The sequence below is a fragment of the Xenopus laevis genome, chromosome 7L (genome assembly GCF_017654675.1).
Source record: "Xenopus laevis strain J_2021 chromosome 7L, Xenopus_laevis_v10.1, whole genome shotgun sequence".
Taxonomy (NCBI): Eukaryota; Metazoa; Chordata; class Amphibia; order Anura; family Pipidae; genus Xenopus; species Xenopus laevis.
Window position 1 is genome coordinate 130,686,208 of NC_054383.1, and position 11,696 is coordinate 130,697,903.

Here is an 11,696-nt window from a genome sequence, read left to right on the forward strand (position 1 = left end):
AAGTTTACCATCCATCTCTGATGTTTATTAATTGATAGATTGATTTAAAGAAGGGTTGAATATATTTTTAGCTAATTAGAAACACAAAGGATTTTTGAAATGAACACTAAGGGGCAGATTTATCAAAAGTCGAAGTGAATTTTCTAATGGAAAAAATTCAAATTTCAAGCTATTTTTTGTGTACTTCGGCTAGGGAATAGTCCAAATTAGATTTGGATTTGAAAAAAATTCGAAAATTCAAAATTTATCATGTACTGTCTCTTTAAAAATCTGACTTTGACTATTCGCCATCTAAAACCTGCCAAATTGCTGTTTTAGGCTATGGGGGACCTCCTATTATCATTATTATTTTTTATTAACATTGATTTATATAGCGCCAACATATTGCATAGCACTGTGAACCTATTTGGTGTCAATTGGCGGACTTTAAAATTTTTTAGTTTTTTTGGGGGAAAATTTTGAATCAAATTCAATTGTATGCGCTATTCCTTCGATTCGTATGATTCGAATTTGGCCGAATACGGACTTATTCGATCAAAAACGGACCTATTCGACCAAAAATAAAACTTTGACTTAATTTCGGTTGGTCTTTTTGAATTTGAATTTAGAAGTTTTTTCTATTTGAAATTCGACCCTTGATAAATAACCATGGCAGATTTATGAAATTTTTCAGAAAAAAAAAATCGAATTTTTCAAATTCTGGTGAATGGGATTGATGTGCAAACTCCAATCAGATTGAATTTTTCACCAAAAAAACCTTGATTTTCAGGATGTCTCCAAACAACCCCAAATTGATTTCAGGATGTCCCCCATATGCTAAAACAGCAATTCAGCAGGTTTAAGGTGGCAAAAAGTCAAATTTGAATTCTTAAAGGGTCAGTACATGATTAATTTTGAAATCCAAATTTGAATTTTTTAAAGAATTTGTGGAATTACATTAAAATAAACTCAAAAATTTGAATTTTTAAATTTGAATGTTCACTTCTACCCTTGATAAATCTGCCCCTAATAGAACAAAGTTGATCCAGGGTATGGTTTGAGTATCTTTTTGCAGTCAGGAAGGATGCGAACTGGAGACAGATTTATTTTTTTAGTTTTTATTTTCTGTTAGTTAGGCACAATTTACTTAAAGATTCAAACTGGTGGATTTGTGAGTTTGAATTTCTTTGAAATGTATTATAATGTGTTACTATAAATTACAACTGATAAAGTGAACTAATTACTGGGCAGAGAGTCGATCGTTTGTTTATTTATTTATTTTTTTAACACAAAATGCATTCTGGATGGAAAACTATCCCCAATAAATTTTTGGACACAAAATCAGGGTACATAACTGTATCCATATATACTGGTTAAAAAAGTCAAGAATGAGAACAAGATCAAGTCAATGAGGCAATTTTACTAAAGTGTGAATTTTCTCTTCACCCAACTTCACCAAAGCTCAGTTCACATTTTCACAACACATCTCCATATTTACTAAAAATCATACAATCACGTTCTCAAGAAAAATGTGGTGAATTTTCTCCTGGTGAAAATACTCTGTGAAAATTCATCCAGTAGGGAAAATTCTTTAGTAGTGAATTTTCTATAGAGAATTTTAACCATGGAGAAAAGTAGCATGAAAAGGGCAATGTTGATTGCGGTTTACGTGTCTGCTCTATTTTTATAATGGGATTTCACCAGCCTTACCCTGGTGAAATACAGGGTAGCAAAAAAGGTAGTTTTTGATTAAATACTAGATTTTTGCTAGAGAATTTTCACTAGTAAAAATTCTCTGGAGAAAAAGTTCAAAAGTTCTCTAGCACTCAGGTTTTTCGTTTGCGAATTGTCCTCTTCTCCAGTTAATAAATAAGCAGATTTTTTCCCATGACAGTATCCTTTTAACATGTTATAGAACGGCCAGTTCTAAGCAAACTTTTCAATTGGTCTTCATCGTTTATAGTTATTTTTAATGATTTGCCTTCTTCTTACTCTCTCCAGCTTTTAAATGGTGGTCACTGACCCCATCTGAATACAAATGCTCTGAAAGGCTACAAATGTATTGTTATTATTACTTTTTATTACCAATTGCCAATTGTCCCAGAATATCACTCCCTACATCATACGGAAAGTTAAACAAACCCTTGAAATGAACAAACCCTTTAACCATAGTTTTGGCTACTGATAACTGAATTGTTCAGTATAAAAATTAAAACTGGGTAAATAGATAGGCTGTGCAAAATAAAAAAAAATTTTCTAATATAGTTAGAGAAATATGTAAGGTATAAAGGCTGGAGTGACTGGATGTGTAACATAATAGCCAGAACACTACTTCCTGCTTTTCAGCTCTCTTGCTTTCCACTGATTGGTTACCAGGCAGTAACCAATCAGAGACTTGAGAGGAAGCCATGTGGGTCATAACTTTTGCTTTTGAATCAATTGCAAACTCACTGAACAGTTATGTCCCATGTGCCCCCCCTTATAGTCACTGACTAACTCAGAGTTATAGAGCTGAAAAGCAGGAAGTAGTGTTCTGGCTATTATGTTACACATCCAGTCACTCCAGCCTTTATACATTACATTTTTGGCTAACTAACTATATTAGAAACATTTTTTATTTTCCACAGCCTATCTATTTACCCAGTTTTTATTTTTACACTAACTGTTCCTTTAAGGCAGAGCATGTTATGGCCCTCTATATCAACTCGGCTCTTGTGGTGTTGTATGCTCTGTAAGGCTACAAATGTATTGTTATTGCTACTTTTTATTTTTTTATCTTTCTGTTCAGGTCTCTCCTATTCATATTCCAGTCTCTTATTTAAATCAATGCATGGTTGCTAGAGTAATTTAGACCTTAGCAACCAGATTGCGAAAATTGCAAACTGGAGAGCTGCTGGATAAAAAGCTAAATAAGTAAAACAACACAAATAATAAAAAATTTAAATCAATTGCAAATTGTCTCAGAATATCCCTCTCTACATCATACTAAAAGTTAATTTAAAAGTGAACAACCCCTTTAAAGCAAAATGCTGATATTGACACCTCCCTTCTTTGAGTTCCAAGTGGACTATTTTGCAAGTTGGTTTTCTAAGGCATGATGGGAATTGTAGTTTATGTAGCTTACAAAAGAGATTACACCAGTGAGTCTTAAGCAAAGGGCCAACGAATATGTCATTTTGCACTTTGCTCTTGCCTTCTCCAAAATGTCATATCAGGATAGGGGGGACAAAAAAAAAAAATAGGCAGTTCTTGCACAAGTACCATTAATGAGCCAATAAGGCTGCACTTTCCTATCAAGCACCATCTGTCCATTATCTCCAAAAGGTACCGCCAAATGGTCACTCAACTTTTTGGAAGCCAGTTGTAATGTTTTGTAAACCTTATAATTAGTTACTTGAGTATTATTCTTCTACAAACACTTTTTTGTAAAACTATTTTTTTTTTTTACATTTCTGAAAGCATACCAAGGATTTAAATTTACTTTACAGGTTTAATGGGACCCCCTCCCTTCTAACCTTCTGTTAACATAATATCTATGGCCCCCCCTTTACATCTCACCATATTGAGTCATCCCCCTAAACCAGTTACGATACCCACTATCAGTACTCCACGTCTGACCACTTTTTGTTCCCCCGTTTAGCTTTAAACCCTATTTTATGTTTACTGTGTTTCTGTTTATATTGACTATGCTCATCTGTCTGACTACGTTTCCGTTTTGGAGACTACTCATACATGATTATACAAGCCTCACACATATAATCTTCTCATATAGGTACCGAGATATTGCCCCCACTTTTTCTTAAAGTGTAATGGTACTTAACATGAAAGGACTGGGGTTAACTCAAGTATTCTTAGATAACTGGACCTACTATGTATTTTTGCAATATGGAACTGTTAAAGGACAAGGAAAGTCTAAAATAGAATAATGCTAGAAATGCTGTATTTTGTATACTAAATATAAACATGAACTTACTGCACCACAAGCCTAATCAAACAAATGATTTATGCTTTCAAAGTTGGCCACAGGGGTATGTCATCTTGTAACTTTGTTAGACATCTTTGCCTGACCCTGACCCTGCACATGCTCAGTGAGGTCTGGGCTGCTTAGGGATCGTCATAAACAAAGCTGCTTGAGTTCTGCATGGCTGGTACGTAAGGTGGGGGCTCCTCCTGCTGTTCATAAGTATTATTGTTTCCCTGTTCAGCAGTTAGGGACCGTCTGATAATTCCTATCCACAGCAATAAATGAAGGGAGAATTTCACTGCATACAGTCAGGTTTCTTATAAAAACAGTACACATTTTTTAATTAAAGTATATTGGAGATAGGTTTCTTTTTCATTAAAGAAAGTAAAAATTGGATTTTATTTTTTTGCCTTTCCTTGTCCTTTCAATTGTATCACTGGGAAACCCCCAGCTTTACTATTTTGCTACCAATGTAGATTATAAGGATCTCAAAGTGGTATTGTACCTTTCCTGTGATTTGTACACGAAAAATTCTCCACACTTGTTTGTACTTTACAACTTTTTTATTGTATGAAAAGTCTCATAAATAAAAACATTTTAAATTTACTCCATTGCCCCAAAACAACACATCCGTTCCGTGGTTAAAAATTGCAAACTGAGTGTGAGCAACCTTTTTATAAAAGTGAGAGAACTGTACAAAGAGCAAACGAGCATATAATGTGACCCAAGTTTGTATGAAGAAAGTTTATGGCACCTTGAGAATATTTGTGGTTTCACCAACACGTCGGTAGTTAAAGCTAGATGTTTATTGAGACACACAAAAAAAAGGTCATCTGAATCAGACCAAGTGAGGGCAGCAGTGCGGTTCCGTATATGGCGCATATTGTACATAACACCCAATAACTGCCACCCTTGCTCACATAACATTACTAATGGATTTTGAATAGTAAAGCACATTTACAGGTGTAATTGGCAACTGTGTTTTAGTTAGTTGGAATGAACATTAACTTGTGGTTTCCTCATTCTTTATGACTTCCTAGAACATTTCTTTATTCACCACTAAACTGCAATTGTCTATAGTGCAGTTATTTTTTACTTTGAATATTATTCCTCAGCTTGTTATCCTCTTTGTCTCATCCATGTCTGTTTTCCTGTCCGTGTTATTCTTATATTCATTGCCTTCTCTTCATTTTCTATGTATGTAACAAGTAGAGCTTTATTAACCTTCTTACGGAAACCACAAAGGCTGATCCAGCTCAGGTATCACAACATGATATGAAATGCGCAGCAAGAGTTCTAACCAAAAAACTTCACGTTTTTAAAAACCATTTGTCGAAATTATATTTGGCACTTCACAGCTGCATTTCTTTTTAGAACATTGTTTCTTAGATACAGATTTAGCTAAGTTCCTTTACCATAATGTCACATTATGTCTCTGTTTATCCAGTTCAACTTTCAAACACTTTATTCAGTTCAATTGTTTTCAGCTTGTTCGCCAGAAATAAAGACTTTTTTTCAAAAACTTTCCATTTTTTTTTATTTCTTATCGTTTTTTTTTTTGAAAAAATCTAAGTTTAAAGTTGAATGTCTCTATCTCTGGTGTTGGAGTCTGGCAGATCAGTAATTTAGGTGCAGACACTGAACACTGTTACAATTTTGCAACATTTAGGGGCAGATTTCTCAAAGTTCAAAGTGAAAAATCAAATGAAAAAAATTCGAATTTCGAGCGAATTTTTATGTACTTCGATTAGGGAATAGTCCAAATTCGATTTGAATTTGAAAAAAATTTGAAAATTCAAATTTCAAAATGTATTCTGTACTGTCTCTTTAAAAATTCAACTTAGACCATTCAACATCTAAAACTTTCCAAATTGTTGTTTTGGCCTATGGGGGACCTCCTAGAACCCATTTGGAGTCAATTGGTGGAATCAAAGTTCTTTTTGGGGGGAAAACGTTGAATCGTGCGATTTGAATTCAATGAAAAATTGACCTATTCAATCGAAAATGGACCTATTCGGCCAAAAAAAAAAACCTTAGATTTAATTTCAGTTGGTCTTTTTGAATTCGAATTTCGAAGTTTTTCAAATTCCAGTTTCGACCTTTGATAAATCTGCCCCTTGGTTGATACATTTCTCATCAACACCTCTGGAGTATTAGCAACTATTGTATCAATTCTAATTGACCATGATTCATTATGTTTTCTTTTTCTACTCCACATATTCTTATTAGAAGAACAACATAAGTGCAGTACAGATTTCACATATTGCTCAAACCAAACCTCCTAACTGTCCCGTTTTCTGTGGGATAGTCTTGATTTTGACAGCCACAGTCCCAGATTATTACTGAAATGTCCCAACTTTCTCTTTGATCTCCTGCACTCAAGAAAAAATATACAAAGTTTCTGATACTTATTAAAATAAGAAGCTTTTTGGCAGAGAGCCCACAACAGCAGCTGCACTTTGATACTTTTGTAACAATTTAAGATAAGCAAAAGTGCAATTGTAACTATTTAAGATAATCAGGTCTCTTTGGAGAACTGAGACTAGCAGCTTAAAGGGCAATTCCCTTCCATTAGCAGAACTGTTATAGCACATAAAACATTTTGCACTAAAACTTCCAGAAATGTGTTTAAACTTTTATAACCTGGCAAATTTTGTAAAAAGGACATAATAATTAGAGGGTTTGACCATAAAATGGGCGTGGTAAAAAATGACACACTACAGCCATGGCACAACTTTTTGTCCCTCTTTCCATTTTTGAATATTGAGAGGTATGCAGAAACTGTTCCTTTAAAAACACATGATGGCAAAATAAAAAATAGGGAGAGAGAAGAAGATAAAACAAAATAATGGGGTGCAAGAAAAAAACATAGCAAAATGCTGATTTTGATATTGATTAGAGAGTATAGAATTTTGGTTGTAAAATGAAATTAAACCAACAGGTAGATTCATAGGTGTGTTCAGTTGAGCAGAGCCATGACAGCCGAACCTGGACCTGCTGGCCCTCCTCCTCTTCCTGCTGTCGGAACCTGCCAGCATTGCCCCAATCTTAGGCCCGACCCAGGGCCCATGAAAACCGGACATGACATCACCGGTGGGCGGAAGTGATGTCACTCCAGAGCACATACTAACCAGGTCAGGTAAATCCTTATAGTTAAAAACAGGAGGCGGGGGGTCTTTCCATCCTAAACCCGACAACCTTGCAAGTATTCCTGGGGTTCCTGACCCGATGCAGGACTCTACCACCAGCCTTTTACACCGCTGGCATATGCCTAACCCACTAAGCTATCTGAGTCATTGTTACCTCTGCCCATTTAAAACAACCTTATTTTTGTTACATTTACTTGAAAAATCTGTGGTGTGAAATAAAATTGTCTGCTTCCAGTTTACTATATAAAACAGTGGATGGATTTTCGCACCTTTCCTGCAGCAGGTGCATTTCTGCCACTGGTTTCTAAACAACAGGGCTGATTCCCTAGGAAGGGGAGGAAGGCAATTTCTCAATAGCTAAAAATTTATAAACTACATTTCCCAGGATTCCCTGGCAGCCATTGCCCTAATATATACAGAAAAAATGTTCTTTCATTTTACATTCATTTTTTTAAAGTGCTGCACTGCACTGCTCAACCAAACTTTACTGGACTATAAATCCCAGAATAATGTAACATGTAATAAAGGTTGAGTCATGCTGGGAGCTGTAGTTCAGCAACATCAGGGGTGTATTCTTAAAGCAATTTTGTACAATAAAAAATTTTCAGAACTTTCTCCTAGTTCTCCACAGCCAGAGACTGCTTTAAAATGTAAAAAAAAACCTCCAATGAGAATCCCATCTGATCTGTATCAATCTGACTCCCTGTTCTTTGTTCCTGTTATTGGAGTTGGAAGCTTTAAGCCCAGTTTTGCAGCACTGAACAAGTCTGTCCTTTATCCCCATGTTTGATTCCAGTGTAATATCATCAAGAAGAAAATGACATAATTATCTCTATATGTAAGATAACAGCAAGATGCCTGACATGGTGCTGGGAAATAAAAATTCTTATTGGTCAATTCTTTTGGATTTATAACTAAGTTTTTTGATCAGTAGAATTCTCATTGGTGAAATTTCTTGCATCTATGATTATGATTTCAGCAACTTATACAGAAAACTAGGGGGCCCTGTGGAACAGCTTTACGGCTGGGTTTATATACCCTTTAAATCCAAACACTAAGCAATTTACATTGTTTTAGAGTCATTCAGCACTTTTTTTTTTTAAATTTTCCCTTTGCAAAGGTTTCCCTGTATGTAATATACTGATTTGCATATATACCTTATGATTTCCCCATGTCCAATAAACAATACATAAATACCAAGTAAACTGATCTCAGTTGCACATTGCAGCAGTTTTCTGGCTATAATTTTGTGTGTAGTTGTACCTATGTAACTATGTAGTACTAGCAACTGGATTCTCTTTTGCCTTACAGACAGCAATATTATATTATGTGTTATTCAAACTTTCAATAAGTGGAGCATGTCTTATAGTGTGTTGTTAAAATGTGTTGTTAAAATGAACATTTAGTTTTGTAGATCGGTGTTAAGTGAATTCTTTCGGCAGTCATGCATTCACTGCGAAATTCCGCATTTCGCCTTTAGTAGATTTTTCCGTGCAACAAATAATAGCGGAAAAATTTGCAGCAAGTCGCAGAGACAATAAAGTCGCCGTAAGAAAAAACTCAGAGAAAAACGTTTGCTCATGTAAAAAAATTTTGTGCATAAAAAAAAAATTTGACGCCCATTGACTTGCATTTTGCAAATTTTATACCATTTCACAAATTTTTTCACAGATTCTCAAATATTTCGGCGAAGCATAACGGGACCGATTCACTCATCACTAATGTAAATACACAGAAGCTCCTAGCATGCATCTGGTTAAGTTATTGATTAGCAGCTCAGCACAATTTATAAAATGCTGGAATAAAATACATACCATAAGTTTATATGTACCAGTATCATTTGTGTGAAACTCAATTCCCTATTACAGTTGAAGGAATACTTAAAGGGGTGGTTCACCTTTAAGTTAACTTTTATTATTTTATAGCGACTGTTCCATTAGACTTCATTATTTATTTTTTATTTGCCTTTTTCTTCTGATTCTTTCCTGCTTTCAAATGGGGGTCACAGACCCCATCTAAAAAAAATAATGCTCTGTAAGGCTAGAAATGTATTATTATTGTTTTTATTACTCATCTTTGTATTCAGGGCCTCTCCTATTCCAGTCTGTTATTCAAATCAGTGCATGGTTGCTAGGGGAATTTGGACCCTAGCAAAAGGATTGCAAACTGCAGAGCTGCTGAATAAAAGAGTTAACTTTTAGTATGATGTGGAGAGTGATATTCTGAGACAATTTGCAATTGGTTTTCATTTTTTATTATTTGTGGTTTTTAAATTATTTAGCTTTTTATTCAGCAGCTCTCCAATTTGCAATTTCAGCAATCTGGTTGCTAGGGTCCAAATTACTCTAGCAACCATGCACTGATTTGAATAAGAGACGGGAAAATGAATAGGAGAGGCCTGAATACTAAGATGAATAATAAAAAGTTGCAATAATAATATATGTGTAGCCTTACAGAGCATTTGTTTTAGGCGGGGTCAGTGACTCCAATTTGAAAGCTGGAAAAGAAGAAAAAGGCAAAGAATTAAAAAACTAGAAAAAATAAAATAATGAAGAACAATGGAAAAGTTGCTTAGAATTGGCCATTCTATAACATACTAAAAGTTAACTTAAAGTTGAACCACTGCTTTAATGAAACAATAATGTAAACAACCATTTAGTTTCTATGTAATAATCCGTGGTCTGGCCAGTCCTACACTCACTCTCCTTGGATTCAATTATTATTATAATTTCCTTAAGTATTTTTTTATAGGGACCACATTTTGCCTGACGCTTTGATTGTCAAGGTTCAAATTCGTGTGGCTGCTGTTTTTATTGGATACCCCAATGATCTATTGACAAAAGTAGAAAAATGCTGGGAGCTTCAACCTGGAGCTGGTCACTGCTTTGGTTTCAACTATAGAAAAAGGGAAAGTTGTGCTCATCACAAAATATTTTTAATGAATTAAGTGGCCATAGTTGTATTGCATAGTGATGGGTAAATAAATTCTCCAGGCGCGAATTTGCGACAAATTAATGCATTTCGCCACCAGTAAAGAAATTCAGGAAACTGCGGTGAAAACTTGCCGCATCAAAAGAAATGTTTGATGCCCGCGACAATTTGACGCACGCATATAACTGTAGCGTGTCAGAATTATTTGGACGCGCATTAACTTTAGCGTAAATTGCTTTTCGCTAATTTTTCACAAATTTTGCAGGAAATTCGTGAATTTTTCGGTGAAACGGGACAAATTCGCACATCACTAGTATTGCACTCTCATGCAATTGTATAAAAACCTAGGGGCAAATTCACTAAACTCTGAAAATTCGCCAGCAACGGCTTCACTCACAGCGCAACACTTCGCCAGGTGTAGATTCGCCAGGACAACGCTAATTCACTGTAATCCGAAGTTGCGTCCAGGGCGCCAAGCAAATCGAAGTCACGCTAGCGTTGCCTAATTTGCATACGGCGGGAAGTTAAAGTACAATGGCCGTATATGTTGCAGCCAATACATTACACTACTCAAGCCCAGGGAACCTTAATAAAATTATATAAAGTTGTTATAATGCCCTACACATGAGCCCAGTGTATAGTTTATGTGCCATATGTTAGGAAATGTAGGGGTGAACCCGGTTACCCCCAAAAAAATGTACACTCTTTTTTTAGCTTATCACCCTGAAAAAAAGGAAAAGACGCCAGCGTTTTTTGGGACTTAGGGGCCGATTCACTAACTTCAAGTGAAGGATTCGAAGGTAAAAAAAACTTCGAATTTCAAAGTTTTTTTGGGCTACTTCGACTACGACTTCGAATCGAAGGATTCGTAGTAAAAATCGTTTGACTATTCGACCATTCGATAGTCGAAGTACTGTCTCTTTAAAAAAAACTTCGACCACCTACTTCGCTATCTAAAAGCTACCGAAGTCAATGTTAGCCTATGGGGAAGGTCCTCATAGGCTTGCCTAACTTTTTTTGATCGAAGGAATTATCCTTCGATCGTTCGATCAAACTATCTGCGCTAAACCCTTCAACTTCGATATTCGAAGTCGAAGGATTTTAATTCCTAGTCGAATATTCGATTCGATATTCGACCCTTAGTGAATCGGCCCCTTAGAAAAATGTTCAACTATTTTTTTTAGGAACTCCTATCTACTCTATTGCACTTCACCTGGTCTGAGGCGGCAAAGGCAATTCTAGTGCAAGAGGTAACGTTCAGTAAAATCCGCATCTTAGTGAATTTGTGTAGTTACGTCCATTCGACAGAGCACTAATTCGCCTGGCGTTAGGGAATGAAGTACCGCTAGAGTCTCCTTCGCTAGCAAAGTTACACTGGCGACCTTTAGTAAATCAGCGAGTTCTGAAATGACGTCACGTTGGCGAATTTTCGCCCGCGTTAGTCACTTTGCTCTTTAGTAAACTTGCCCCCTAGTCTGCAGAACTTTCCCTTTTGCTAGAGTTTTAACAGTAGAAGTGGCAAACTCTCTCCCACCATTCTCAGCTAATGCCAGGTGATCCCTCTGGTGTCCAAAAAACATTTGGGAGTTGGAACCTAAAAGCATATGAAATGATATCCAACCAAAAGGTTCCATAGCATTGTTACATTAACAAATAAAAAAAAGATTCCTTTT